The sequence below is a fragment of the Lygodium microphyllum genome, chromosome 2 (genome assembly GCF_053477565.2).
Source record: "Lygodium microphyllum isolate KBCC chromosome 2, Lygodium_microphyllum_v1.1.10, whole genome shotgun sequence".
Lineage (NCBI taxonomy): Eukaryota > Viridiplantae > Streptophyta > Polypodiopsida > Schizaeales > Lygodiaceae > Lygodium > Lygodium microphyllum.
Genome location: NC_141136.1, coordinates 190,192,508 through 190,209,130, shown reverse-complemented (window position 1 = coordinate 190,209,130; position 16,623 = coordinate 190,192,508).

Below are 16,623 nucleotides of genomic sequence, written 5' to 3'. Positions count from 1 at the left end.
TATTCACGTCTTGTTATCGGGTAGTGAGTGAGGCTTGTTCTTGATCTGGTTGTCTTTGATGTCGTGTTGCTATCGTGTCGTCTCTCTACTATCCTGATCCACCTCCTCTACTTGAATCCATCCCATCACTCGAATCTCCTCATCTATGTTGTCGTGCTTTTGTCGTGTCGTGTGGTCATCTCTACTACAGTAAGTCAACTATTAACTAGCTTACAATTAATTAGTTACCTTCTCAAAGGATGAGGGAATGGCACCTTCCCCCATAATTATAAAACAAAGAAAAGATCTATACCAGCTTTTCGACATACTGCTTGTATAGCATGTTTATGTGTTCTTTTTCTTTAATACTTCACTTTTACAAAGCTATAAGGTAAGTCCTAGACAAAACATGTTTTTTTTTAAGTCAAACATAAAAAATACCACATCTTAGACTTTGATCAAGTAAATTTTTTATTTTCCACTTTATATTTTGTAAGGTGCTCTTCATCAACGGAACGTGCCAAGATGTATGATGAGTTTCTAACCAAATCTAATTAGCTCCAAAAACTCGTAAGTATTGTTCATACAGTGCATAGTTTAAAAGACAAGATATTTCATTTTGCTTAGAGATAGTTGAAGACATTTTCTTGATTTTTCAAGCATACGAATTAAGATGTAAGAGTACATTGAATTAAGAATCATACTATTCTAATGGATAGATACACATTTTTATGATAATAGGATACTTAATAGTAGTGGACTTCATGCAGATACCAAATCATAAGACCTCATTAAGGTCCTTTAGGAAAAGGAAAACTATGGCTTATAGAAAAACATCACTAAAACTATGTGCTACAAGTTGGTATGATATATACAAAATTGAATTACCTTGGGTAATGAAATGTGCAAGCATCATTGGCACACTAACAATTTATTTAACTTCTAGAGTAGTCACAATGCATCATCAAACTACATCCTCATAAACAAGTAATAGCTATATAGAGCAAATGCAAGTTTCGATGGCTTTGTCAAGCACTATCCTCATTCTTGCATATCAACCACACATGATTGACATCATAGCGGCAAAATTTGCACCATGTTGTGCTCTTGGAACAAACACATAGTGGCCCTGTTTACCAGAATACACAAAAAGGATTCTACATGATGTTGAACCATTACAAGCACAACTTCTAAGCATCATTAACGTCTCCATCTCAGCCGCCAAAATGACGACAGCAATTGCAAATGAAACATTGGATTGACAATTGATTCTTGGCAATCCTTTGGTCTATTGAAATGAATACATTGCTTGCTTATACATCCACTAGAGTTAATTTGACAATATTTACTATCCACGATGTATTCATGTTTAATATGATATATGATCCAGTTATCCAAATATATATCCATATCCAAAGACATATCTTTTCATCCTCAATAATAAGCAATCGATTAAAAGGATTCTAGAACTACACTGTGAAATATCCCCATTCAACCCAAAGTTACAATCAGAAAATAAAACATGCTATACTTTGCTCAATAACATAGTGGAACCTAGCTAATGACAAGCACTTTAAATGGCTGATCAACATGAGTTTGCATGTGTTGTCCTTTCGCACAACAGTCAACTTCTAGAAAGAACAACAGTGTTCAAAACAAACAACTTACTTGCAACATGCTCATCCTACCTAGATATCACCTTGGAGAATGCACTATTCCCATTCCTCTTTCCACTTGGACATGGTGCATATGATGGTAACATGTATCTTAGTGAATGCATTAAGATATGCACATCAATATTATTCTCTGTCCATACCTTGCATAAGCCTTACATCCCAATCTTATACTAACTAAAATAAGCTATGATCATTGCAAACATCACTAATAATACTTGCTTACAAAGAGATATCAACAACTATAAGCAAACAAACAAGAACATTTCTAATGAGGAAGTGGTCGAGCATATACTTCATTATAGCATTTTTGCATCAATCCTAGTGTCCCCTTCTTGGCATCGACGTAACTTGAAGGACATTATCACAATGGTGGATGTGTGGAGCATGCCTCACTTTTTTCTTACATTTACTACAAATGTGGTGATTAGTACAAGGTGTGTTGAGATCAATATATTGGAAGCCATTGCAAAGTAGTTCAATCCAAAATTCTCATGGAAAGATTGCCTGTTGAGTGCACTATCTTGTTTCACACCAGGTTCCATCTGTTTTCCAATCAATACATCATTGGAAAAGCTACTTGTATAGAACACATCTAGGATTATATGATTAGGTACAAAATTCTGCACAAGAACTCATTGCACACACATGTGTCATTCTATGGTTGCATGATAGAGATATTGACAATACAACAAACTACATCTGCGCATATATTGGAAATGATGATCGATGCAATTTGATACAAAAATTAAGAGCCCTTGTCTTAGCAAAATAACTTCATAAGTGTTATCACACATGCTATATAACTGGTACTACCAACCATGAAAAATGCAAGTATAGAATTCAATTTGCTATACACAATAATTTGAAACCAACAATAGACCTTGAAACAGAATGGTACATCTACTACTGTCCTGGAGATGACCACCGCAATGTTATGCCATATCACCCAACATTACTAATCTTGTGGGGGGAGGGGGTTTATGAACATTCAATGAGTAACAAACTCATCAATCTCATTCTACTTGTTAAAATATGCAATGACGGTCCAGCCAATGGATAGATTAAACATTTAGACAGAAGATGCCAAAAGACTGGCATACAAGATGGATTCAAATAAGCAAAAACTAGTCTCAACTACAATACTTTCCAAGCCAATATCTCCCATTGAGGTGGCCTTGAACTGAATGAAAATCCCAATCCTAACAAGAATTGAGACTATTGAATACATAGACACCTCCCCTGCTAGCGTAAGACAACGAAAGCTCACATATACATGGAATATTATAATGCATCCCTTCAACCTATATTGCACTTGACCATCATGTTTAGTCAACTTGATATTCTATGAGTACCACAAAAACTATAGCATCACCAAATACACATCTATATCTAATCTCAGAGACAATCTATGAGATGCTTATGGAGCTGCTCTTGTACTTTTTGTTAGTAGGACACTTTTATTCCTAGCAATGAGATTGTAATTATAGTAGTACATGAGGAAGCTTTTTCCACTACCTTGGGTGTATTTAATGTTGTGTAGGTCAAATATTGCATTGATGAGTTGGTTGTATCTACTCATTCTCAAATCTAAGGTTACTCACTACAATAATGCGTTGAAGAACAAACATGCAATTTGGTGGCTTAGAGGAAAATCGGTGGATTGTGCTAGTCCTTTGTAATGTTGGATGATGCAGTTAGACTATCCAGCCTCTCGAGACCATAGTCCACCGATACCAATTTAAGATACTGATGCGTGCATCGCAATATCCTATATCATTGTAAGAAATAGATGAGCGCTTCATCACAATAAGAGAAGTAGATACATCCATAACTGATAAGATGTTGATGTTGACACGAATAACACTTGTCACAATAGTACACCAGATATTCAACATTTGCCAAGGCTCTCTACTCAATCCATTTAATGAAAAGCTTGTGATATTGTTCGATGACTTTGCACAATTGCCACTAATTTGCAACCATCAGGCTAAGTTTTGCCAACAATGTCGCATCATCTTGTCAGCATATTGGACACATACACAATGCCGCACCCTCCACACTTCAGTAGTCCAACATGCTCAAGACATGCCATTCCTAAAATTCTTTTAACCGATATCCAACCAAGGAAGAGATATAGTGCATCATTGACAAGAAGGACTTTTTAGATTTTGTAGACTAGAGAACAACAATCATATACATACACAAGGAAGATCTCTATAAGTACAACAAGAAACTTTTCCATAAATACTACATATTTGAAGGGATCCACATTGTTACACTTCAAACAAATGCAACTGAAGAGCCAACATTGCAAAACTGGTTACAAGGCAATAACTTCCACGAGATAGAAGTGATAGCAGTCAAAGCGATTGTAATGATAATAGAGAACATCAATCTTGCTATAGGTACCGCAAATAATGCCACATGTAAAATTGACCATATCAAAAGAATAAACAATGACACGATGCCATAGAGAAGATTGCCGAGACTTGCTCTTCTACTTTGGAGATTTGTAGGTTTCTTGGAGCTTGTGTATTTTATCTTATTAGGATTTCTCATTTCGCTCATATTATTTATGATCTCTACTAGCTCTTGAGGAAAGGGCAGCGTTTTTCCTGAGACACGAGAAACACTAGAGCTATGCAGAAGCTAAAGAGATTATTGAGAGCTGCTCTAACTCTTCGAAAAGAAGATTATGAGTGTGGGAGACCTATTGTAATCACTATTGATACTAGTCCTTTCGGCATTGGATGGGTTGTTAGCTAGGATGATGTAGATGGGAATAGGTATGCCATTTGGTTTGGGGCGAAAGTCCTAAACGAGCGGTAGCACAGATATCCACAAATTAAGAGGGAGGTCTTTGGAGTTGTCACGACTCTCAAGAATGATAAAGAGTACTTCATTGGTGCTACTGTGGTGGTCGAGATTAATTGCTTGCCTTTTCTAGGTATGATCATGAGTTGTTATACTATAGACATTGCCAAGTCGTTGTCCAATCTACCAAGCAATAACTAACACTACAACATAGCAAGACCAATACAAGACATTAAATAGCAAGTGTTACCGTAAATCAACATTCATACTTACACTTGCATATGCTATCAGTAGTCACAAAAGGATCTGCAATTTCCCAAAAGCACTTCTATACATAAGGAGTGTGTTTATGCTCGGACTAGTCTACATGATGCTCTCTTGTGTAACCAAAAGAAAAAATTTATGCATAGTTAGACTTCTAGATCCATCAACCTTTGCATCAATATCATACACAATAGTATGACTCATACACACAAACAACAAATCTCAACATAATTCAACATAGACTAACTATAGCACAACACAAGTCAGAAACATCGCCTACACTTCTTCCAACAAGTACGCTAAATAAACAATTTAGTTGTTCCTTTACCAAAGATTAACATTAATATTCAAATAATTTAGAATACCTTTTACTCTTTTTTATAGATAAAAAACATTCGCAAACACAAAGAGGAACACTATGTAGAATCTATAAAATGAAATATGAGAAGGATTGAAGCTTGCTTGGAAGAGCTATAGCGCGAGAGCAAGAGCAAGAAAGAGAGAGAGACACACCAAATGGGAACTTGGATAGTCACAATGTGTGATCGGGCCTTCCTTTATTCCAAATGTCACTAAAAGAATAAAGAATAAAGTGAGGATGAGATTGGCTCCCACCACATGTAGTGTGCAGTGGCGAGTATTGTCAGTGTAGTAATACATGGGCAGCTAGGAGGAGGTGCCTTTACCCCTAACAACCTTCCACTTAAAGGCGAATCTGCCCTAGTGAGGAGTGAAAATAAAAAGAAAAGATAGTACAATGTACACATGTACAACAGGATGAGGAAAAACATCATCTTATCCAACGTCCATCAATCTAGCACTCAGTAGTGAGGCTTTTGGTGACCAGATCTATAGGATTTTCATCAATGGAGATCTTGACAAGGTCAACAAACTTGTCCTCCACATGTATGAAGTGATACCTCACCTCAATATGTTTTGTCTTGGCATGGAAGACCGGATTCTTGGCTAGCTGAATAGCACTTATAGAATCCGAATGCAACATAGGTATAGAATCAATCCCAAGGTCATGAACCAAACGGCCCAACCATATGGCCTCCTTGCAAGCCTCAGTGGCTGCAACATACTTGGCCTCAATGGTAGAGAGAGTTGTACACTTCTGAACCCTGGACATCCAAGAGACAACATCTCCCGCATAGGTGAATACATAGCCAGAAGTGGACTTCCTACTATCTGCATGTCCTGCATAATCAGAGTCTATGTACCCCACAACTCCAGTATCCTGGCTGCCATAGCAAATACACATATATGTTGTTCCTTTTAGGTATCTCATAATACCCTTCACGGCATCCCAATGTTTCTTGCCAGGTGTAGCCATATAGTGTTGTCGCAGCGCGTAGGGTTGAAGGTTGCCTCAGGGGTTTGACAAGAGAAGAATGTATGGGGGTTCAAGAGCTTAGACTCCGGAGATGGTAGAGATAAGAGAAGGGTTGAAGGTTTCAAGCCAAGTTCTTGAAAATAAGAGACAACAGGGTGAAGGTAGATTTAGGGAGAGGAGTAGATGGAAGAGAAGGGGTTTGAAGAAATCGAAGACGTAGAAGAATACTAAAAAAAAAAGAATTAGAAAATATAGAAGAATACTAACAAAGATGAAGCCTGTCAGTTTCTTTCGGTATTATGAGAAGATATAACTCTAATAGACAAAAACGTGTACAAAATAATACCTTCCTCTATACTGCTCAGATTGCCAATCTGATACTTTCATTGGCTCCAAAAGGGGGGTTAAACAGCAGGACACCTGCCCAGAATTCTCCCAGATCACTCCTTGTTCATCTCCCACTTTGGAGTGCTGTTTACTGTCTGAAAACAGCGATCGTGCGTCGCACAATTTCTCTAATATCTCTTTTAATATAAAATCCTCTCAAATTGGCTGAAAGCTACATGCTTTCTTTTACATGTCATCTTAATCTAGAAGTTGTCTATAGTTTTATGGATTTTTACAAGAGATAATATCTAGAATATCAAAAATTGGCTAAAAACTTGTCAAAAAAAAATCTAATAATTTTGAACCATGGACACTAACACTAATGCCCAAAGTGGCATTGGCTCTCTAAATCTAAAAGGAAGCCACACTCTAGACTTTTTTTACATGGTGTGTGCGTAGTGCCATGACATCCACCCCCTCCTAACCTGCACATCCTCTGGCATGTGCCAATGTCTTACAGATTTGCAATGTCAGAAGAAGTATCTTCTGCCATGTCAATGTATTCATATTCTGCTTCTTTTTCTTCATCTATGTCTTCATACTCTTGAACTATATTCAAGTCTTCTAACTCATATGTTGAACTTTCTCTTCGTTTGAAAAGCTTGATTCTTTTTTCAGCTACAGGTATCTTTATGCTGGTCCCATCCAATTCAGCCAATGAATATGTGGCATTGTCATGAATGACCTTTACCACATACGGGCCAAACCAACACTTTACCATCTTCCTAAAAGCACTGTATTGATTGTCTAGACTGCTGTCATAGACAAGCACCCAATCATTTTCTTGAATTTCTCTTGGCCGAAGTCGATGTCGCTTATCAAATCTTCTTTTGTTCTTTAGTCTTGCTGTCTTTAGCTTCTCAATAGCTGCTTGAACATCTTCAGACCTTCTTTCTAACTGCCATATGAGCAAAGTCAGCAACTCTTCTCTACTTATGCTTTCCTCCCAAGGTAGAAGACTCCATGTGAGAATAGATTCTTCAATTGGCATAATTGGTTGTTGTCCATGCATAAGTTCAATTGGCATATAGCCAGTCACTGAACTGTGAGTAGTCCAGTCAGCCCATAATGCAAAAGGTAGCATTTTAGGCCATTCTTTGATCTTTCCTCTACAAGACTTTGCTAAAGCTTTGAGAATAGGTTGATGACCTTTCTCACTCTTTCCATTGCCTTCAAGGTTGTAGGTTGATGTTAAAGCCAACTTAATACCCAAATGAGCAAAGAAGTTGTGTGCCTCATCAGCATCCAACTCTCCTCTATCTGCAATTACTTTACCCACACAACCATATCTACAAAACACTTCTTCAAGCAAAAAACGACAAACAGCTTGAGTGGATTTGGTTGTTAAGGTTTTGCCTTCAACTTGATTGGTTAGATCCTCTCTTGCAAGCACTAAATACCGCATATTCCATATTCCTGTAGGCATGGTTACAAGATCAATAACCCATCTATAATGTATAGACAAGGGATAAGTCGGGTGTAACCCATCTCGATGCTTGACCATAGAATACATCTGACACACATAATAGGTTTCAACAAAATGTGCTATGTCCCGATACATGTTTTGCCACCAATATTTTTCTTTGACTTTACTAAAGGTTCCCCATATGCCTCTATGGCCAGCCCATAGGCTTTCATGAAATTCCTTCATTACCTGTTGTTGCAATCTTTTGTTACCTAAAACTCGGACAGTCGCTCCTTTCTTCATCTTTGCGTGCTTTCATAGATGTCCTTCTTTAAGAAAAAAGCCATAAGCTTTCCTCTTGATATGCTTGAACTCCTCATCAGTCCAAGTCTCCTTCTTCTTCATTGTGCTCAAATATTGGCCAATCTTCAGCCAATCTTCTTCATAATCTTCTTCAAGGGAATGAACTAGAACTTGAGCAATGCAATGAGCATGCTGGCTTCTAGTTGACCATCCTGTTGTTTTCAACTTTGGACCAGTATATGCAGTAACTGAAAAGGTATTTTCAGCAGCCATGGAATGAAATTCAGCAAGTATACATTCTTCAGCTTCATCTTTTCCATCTGCTCTTCTTCATTGTCATATCTTACACATGATAGCATGTCAACAATTCACCTTTCCTGCAATATGCTTTAATTTGGGGTTGAGAGACTTAATATATGCAATCCATCTTAGCATAGCAATGTCAGGTGTAGAGTAGTTGGCAATCATGCCCAAGAGTGGAAGACAATCAGTTTCTACCACTACGGAAGCACCTATAAAGTATTCTGTTTTACACTTTAGTGCTGTTACAACTTCCCACAATTCCCTTTTTACTTGTGCATACCTTCTTTGACGTTCATTGAGAACTTTTGCTCCAAAACGAATTGCATACCCGTTTTCTTCAAGATCCTCTTGGCCAACATCCCATCCTATCCCAATGGGACTTGTATCCACAGTAAGGATGATGGGTTGACCATTTGAATAATTAGCCCTTTTAAGAGTGGGGGCTGAAATTAATAGCTTCTTTAATTTGCACATAGTGAGAGTATGCTCTTTATTCCAAGAGAATCTTTGGCCTTTTCTTAATAATTGATAAAGATTTTTGGCTACATGAGCAAAATGTGGTATCCATATGAGATAGAATACACATGTGCCAAGAAATCTTCTCACCTTCTCTGAGATATTTGTGCATTTTTCTTACATTCTGCTAATGGCATCTATCTTGATTGGTGAAGATTTATGTCCGTAGGATATCCGACCACTAGGACTTCTACTCCAAAAATCGACTTAGCTCCAGAAAGGGGAATGTACCTCTTCTAGCCTTGTCAAAATCCTATCACAATCATGAATATGGTTAACTACAAATGTCCTGCAACCATCTTCGTCACGCTCCTCATTCTTTTCATTGACTTCACATCCCTTGATAGGTACATCATCAAGAAATGGAAGAGTAAGTTGTGGAATAAAGTCCCTTAAGGCTTTGAGCATGGCATTCATCATATGGGCTACGGAGTTTGTTGCACCTTGTGGTAGAGTGCACATGCGGACCAATCCAAGAGGTGTCTTCATTGTGGTAATTTCTCGGCTTTTTAATGAAAGCTGAAATTGGTCATATCTTGAATATAGGTCACCCATAGAATAAATTGCTATACCTGCAAAAGCTTCAGCAAACTCATCAACAATTGGACCCGAACCAACATTTCGGATTGTGACACAATTAACAGGCTCTAGATCTTGGATAAATCATAAAGATCCATTTTTCTTGGGTAGGTAAACCACCGATTTGCGTAAGGTGCTGAAAAAGGTTCTAAAATCTTCATTTTGATCTTCTCATTTAGAAGTTCCAATAATTTATGCAAATGCGCCCTTGGAACATGAATGGGCTTGAGGTTCTAAGGCACATGTGGGACCAAAAAAATGACCATAGGAGCCACAATATTTGGATCCACACAGCCTATTTTACTTGGTTGAAATGCAAAAGCTTTTCCATGTTTCATTAGCATTTGCATAAAATAGTGTTTTTCAACCGGCGAAAGGAAAGAATTTTCACCTATTTTGAGCTCTTTTATACTTTCAAATGTGAACTTGTGACCAATGTTGGAAGGATCACAAAGACTTGGTTGATTTGCTGCCCTATCAGTGAGCCCTTCACTTTCAAGAGGCAATGGGACTGCCACAGGTTTGACTTTCTTATCCACCATCTTGTATTTTGTCTCCACTTGCGCTTCAGCCTTGTTTAATAAACCAATGTCTTCCTACTCAACAAATTCTTGAATTGTTTGATAAAAATCCAATGTACATACTTCTATGGACTGATTTTCAGTCTGATTTTCTGCATGAGTAGCTGCATATATTTCAGCCAATGTGTCAGTAGTAATCAGTCCAAAAAAAAAGCCCGAAATATCTTCATTTTCAGCCATCATGTCATAAGTTTTCACCTCCCTTTTTACATAACATAAATATTTTCTTTCAGCTTTAGTAATGACCGGAAGAGACTTATAATAGCCCATACTGTATATACATACAAATTTACTAGAGACACAGTTTCTGTAGCATAAGGAGGTTCAATCTTTTTACGTGACGCACTACCATAGCCTCCTTTTATAGTAGTGCAGCCTAAAAACCCTTGAATTCTCGGGCATTAGGAGACACAGGATAATTTATGCAGTCAATCTTTGTTTCGATGAGGGTTAACACACACAGTAAGAAATTGGACAACTTGTTCATTATCCTTGCTTTGGATTCGATCATAGGAAGAACTATCATCAAGAGCTTTTGTTTCCAAGCGAGCTTCAGAAATGTAAGGTTGCCCAAGAATGATAGGGTAACTACAAGAGTCTTGAACAAAAAAGTGAAATTGTATTTTGTGTCTCCAATAGTTACCTGCACATTAGGATATGCAGCATATAACTCTCTAGAAGAGTTGTTTGCAACTCTCATTCACCATCTCGGATCAATATCTATGGGCCATCTGCCACTTTCATAGAGACTCATTGCCATGACATTTATCTCTGAGGCATGGTCTAAGAGTGCAATACATGGTGTTTCTTTTTCTCCAATTTTGACGAATGTCTCCATTTTTGTGCTTGCCCAATGCATACGGGAGTAGTGACTGCTTGAAATGAACTGAGCTTCTTCCTCCTCATGCATGTGCTGTAGACGGCCTTCTTTTTGAGAGGTGGACTACCCAACTGGTTTGGACCACTCGACAACAGGGCCATAGCATCCAATAATACGTGCATTAGAAGGAATTGTTGTATCCTTTACAATACTTCATCGAACTTGTATCCATACTTGCTTTGCATGACATCTAGAAGTAGCTTTATATGACCCTTGGATGTTACAATTAGAAACAACATTGCTATGTTGAAATGGATCATAAACAAAAGATATATAAAATACACCACAAATTCTAAGTGTTTCCATGCATTATAAAGAGACTCCCGTTATTAATTTAAAATAATGATTTCTCCAATTAAGCTAACCAAAATGAAGCTTGCTCCCTTTTTGAGCATTTATCTTTATATTCAAGGATAACACACAAAGGTAAAGTAGAGCTTGAAACCATAGTTTGTTTTGGATATTGCGCTAAGAACTTTGTACTATAAAGTTAAGCATATCACATTCGAATATCAGTTATAAACTTCATATCTATCAACAAACCATAAAGAGTTACTCTTTGTTTGTGCCTATGCAATTGTGTCCAAATGTTATAAAAAGGGCCTCAATGTGAAGAAAAACTTAGAAACTCTCCATGGAGCTAACCAAAATGGAACTTTCTTTGCTTCAAGGAATCATTGGGAAATTGTTCATTCTCCAATACAACATGAATTGGTAAAGAAGGTCCCATCACTTCTCTTTGTCTCGTGATGATGGCACAAGAGACATAATAGTATTTTCTCTCTTTCTTACACCTAAAGTTGTAGAAAACCACAATGTAAATCTAAGTACATTTAGCAATTGACAAAGATGATTTCATTTCAAAATAACAATACTTGCTCTAACATGTATGAACCACTTAGTAGGCATCTTTTAAGCTTGATGCAGCATCACAAAGCAACCAAGGTCCTTAAATTCATCCTTTAGTCACCCCCGATATATATCCTATCACATAGCGTTAGATCTTTGAAACCTCTTTTTTCGGTCAACTTCATCCGTAAGCACTCAAAAACACCGAGTAAAACCACAATGTACCACCTCAATAAAAATAGGAAGCAAAATCTCTATATTGATATCATCATATAAATGTTCAATGACCCTTGTAATCATTCTTTTTATAATATCATACATTGTTACTAAATGTAAGATGCATTGCAATTCTTTTTTATACTCGGAAGCTAGATAATAACCCCAACTTGGAGTAGCCATCTACAAAAGTTAAGCAAATACTTAAATATATGAAATAGTCCACTACTATCAAAAAAGTTATAAATGCCAACCAAAGATGGCATAAAGGATATTCCACATATGCGCCAAATATTGACCCTACGGAACAATCAAATTTCAATAGATGCATCTTTACAAAAAAGTTGCATATATCATTCCACCTTCTGAAGATACATCCCTATATACATCTCTACAAAAAAACAATACATATCATTGCATCCTCTAAAGAACATCCTTGTATACAATATTTGTCGTGACATTCATAGCCCCTTCATTTTCATCTAGCAAGACTTTCACACCACATGAGGATTTTACCCTTGAAAATGTAACAGATAATTGTCCATGTATAAATATTGGTACCTTCAAATAAAGACCAACAATATATAAAGCCTAGTCTTATGACTTGTTGATCATCATAGCAAACACCAATCGAACAGAAAATTTCCTTTGCTTCATAGTAAATGGAAATTGCATAGCACTAGAAATAAAAGTGATTATAGGAATGAAAACTCATTCCCCTATATTTTTCCCTACTATTATCTTAGCAACTATCACTTTTCTATTGAATGCCTTGCATATCAACCATGTACTATTATACAAACCTTTTCTTGAATTTAAGTTTCTAAGTAGAATAATAGGTGCATTCATCTGTTGAGATTATAATAAGTGAGGAGGAAATCCACCCCCAAGATCTAATATATTTAAGTACTCTATTGTTTACCGTGTTTACCACAGCACAGAGGAGCGAGAAAATGGAGCAGAGGAGCGGGAAAATGGGAAAAAGGAAATAGCAAAAAAAGGCGTAAGATAAAAGAAGGAAAATGTGCCTTGACCGGTAACCAAACCCTGAAAAATTTAAATGTTCGGGCACGACCCTCAGAAAGTCTCAGTGTCGCCCCGAGACAGCAAAAGAGTAAAAGGCGCACCATTAAATGTGGAAGCGCTCCCGAATCCTTGTAAAAGAGTGCCAGGCTCGCTCCTGTGCAAATTGTACGCATTAGTTGGGAATAGGATACATTAGAATGGTGGGAAATGAGAAATGGGCTTAGGCCAATGGCCGGCCTTGTAAAAAAGGGGATGACCGTCCAAAAGGGATTTAGGGTTTTGTATATAAAGTTCAAAAGTGAATGAGAAGCTCATTCTTTGGTGTGTGGCAAAAGGAGTCTTCTTCTTCCTCTCTTCTTCTCTCCTTCTTGCTTGTGTGTGCTCTTGAGGGAGGGAGTGTGAGAGTGTGAGGGAGTGAGTGTGTGGGAGTGAGGGATCAAGAGGGTGAAGCTCTTCACCGTCTCCTCTCCTCTTCTTCTCTTCTCTTCTCTTCTCTTTTCTCACGCACGCAGCTATGGAGGATGGAGCTTGGAGATGGAGGAGGCTTGAGGATGCTTGAGCTAGCATCAAGAATTGTGGAGATACCGAGGTGTACGAGGAAGGAGGCTACTCACATCGGCATCAAGGTAAGCTCACTACATTCGTAGGATCGACGGCGCATCGGCTAGGTGAGAGATAGCCATTAGAGCTCGCTTGAAATGTTTGAAGCAATAAGCGGTCCGTGGGTCTTGGCGGTTGAGCGAAAGCTCCCACATTTTGGTTCCGTTGCCGGGACCAACGGATTTAAGCTTGAGCACTTGCGCGCCTCATATCGAGCATCGAAGTAGGGGATTCATCCCCGAAATGGAGCTTGAGATAGGTAGAAAGTTTGGGTATTTTTGATCTTAAAAACAAGTAAGTATTTTGGGATATTTTGGTTGTTTGATGATTGGAAAACATGGAGAAATTATTTCAGTTTTTTGCTTTCGATTTTTGTTGAGTTTAGAGTAGGCTAGCATTAGGAAATTGCACCTGAGAGGCATAGGGTTTGTTGTTGTAAAACAGGGAGAAAATCGGGAAAAACAAGTGGAAAATGGAGGAAATGCTCAGTTGAATGTGTAGGAATCGCAAGGAGAGTAATCGATAACATCCCGGTAATGTCCAGCAGGGGTATAAGTTCTTGGAGAGCAAGGAAACCCTCATTTGCAACTAGTTGAGAGAGAGAGAGAGCTTGGGTGACCCATTTCGATCGGTCAATGCGAGGAGTTACATTGCTATCGGCGATCTCCAGGTATATAGATCTCCTCTCCATCACTCCAGCATCATTCCTGTTGAATCTTGTAGCTTGTAATAATCAATACCTTAAGATTTTTGACGATTTCATGCTCGAAAGTGCGTTCGGATCGGTGGAATCGGACATCCGACCCAGTGCCCGATTCTGAGAATCGAACGCTCGGACAACCGTCCGATTAGACCATCCTATCCAATCGAACCACTCGGACCAACCCGTCCGATTTGGAAAATCAGACCATAAGAAATCGAACCACCTGTCCGATCGAACACCTCGTCCAATCGAGGAAATCGGACCCACCCCTATCCGATTCGTAGAATCAGACCCACGAATTAGGACACGTTAGCAATCGGAACACCCACTTGGTACGATCGGACCACTTGTCCGATTTTCAAAAATCAGACACTTGACCCCTGTCCAATTTTGAGAGTCGGACAGCTCAAAATCGGACCCACCTGGTCCGATTCTGAGAATCGGACCACTGGTAAACCAGACGTCCGATTCTGAGTATCGGACACACCCTTAGGTAGAAAAAAGAAAACATCAAAAATTGACCCCCGCGACCGACTAGAAGCGCAACCCGCTCCAGGACAACATAGCGAATGCCTTGTAGGCAGTTCTTGACGTAGGAGTTACGACCAAGAGACAGGGGGACAGTGTTGGAGCACTCCCCAGCGACCTGACACGTTGAGAACGGAAATCCAATCGTAGGGCCTGTGATCAACCCCCGAGTAAACAGCAAGAAGCAACGCAGACCCTAGAATCCGCTAAAACGGCCAGGACTTGAGCGACGAAGCTTATCAGGCCCGAGACGAGACAAGAGGGCGTAACCATACAGAGATTGTTTGCCGCACTCACATTGAATTCCGCACTTGAAGTACACAAGTGCATGAGAAACGACATACACAGAGTGATCATAAATTGAGGATTGTATTTAATAAGTCAAGGAACTCACTCAGATAAAACCACTCAAGGAACCCACCAGCAGGAGAGAACCAAGACATAGACAAACCATCAAAGCGCAGAGTAGGACCAAGCAAGGAGTGCCAACGACGTGGATCTCTCAAGTCTATTCAACCTAATTGACAGCTTAGTGGAGCACGAGAACTTGACCATGACAGAAGAGAGCTCAGACCACCGGTCTAATGAGAAGCTCAATTTGAACGTATTCCCAGATGCTATTCAGCTGGTGAGTAGTTATGATGCGCACGCTCGGTACGAGCACCGCGGCAGGACAGCAGACACAATCATCACAAATCTAGAAGAGGAGAGAAGGCTAGCCCGCAAAGCATTGCAGAGCATAGCCGAGTACAATAGGGATCAGCAGGCTAGGAGCCAAAGGCAAAGCATGGAGCTGCATGAGGTGCAGCGATTGAGTGTTGAACTTAGTTGGCCGAAACCGAACAGACCATGAGAGAGCACTAGAGGGAGACTTGACGTTGAGCGAGCTTCTCATGAAGCGGCTGCTCAATAATATAGTAGCAGAGCAGAGTGCCACTGCACTAGCGACATCGCTTCTCGTAGGACTAGCGGCGAACCAAGGTTCAAAGATCCAGTCCAAAATACCGATTGTTGCCAAGCAACTCGACAAGTACCAACCCCATGACAACCCATACAGCTTTGTTGAGCAGTTTGAGTAAGTTTGCGAGGCCAACGGCCTCAACAACCTAACTCAACGCTTGCAAGCGTTCGGGCTTTGCCTAGGCGGCAAGGGTAGGACGTGGTATACGAGCCTAGATGCTGTAGAGCGAGCCAACTTCAATGGCCTCAAGGATCTCTTCATCAAGAGATTCGCCGAGCCCGAATACTTCGATAACCTACTAGTACACTTGATGAACGCCAAGCAGAAAGAGAAGGAGGACATCTGCGACTACGTAACCCATGTGAGGACTCTCTTCAAGAGAATCCCTCTGGGCGAGCGATCGACTGAAAGAGCAGTTTCTACTGTATTCATCAGCGGGATTCGAGACGAGGAGCTATATAAGACATTGGCGGGCAATTGAAGCTTGCAGCGAGACGCGGTAGCTAGAGTGCTTGAGGAAGCCATTAGAGTCGATGATCAGTTGAAGGAGCGGAACTCCAGGAGCTCTAATCTAGAGGAGACCAACTTGCGAAGCTCAGAGAGAGCGTCAGCCTCTAGTGAGCGATCAATCCCATCATCCCAAGATAAGGGAAAAGCCACTGAGACAGACCAAGGCTTGGTTGATGTCAAGATGGAATTAGCCAAGTTGCAAGACAT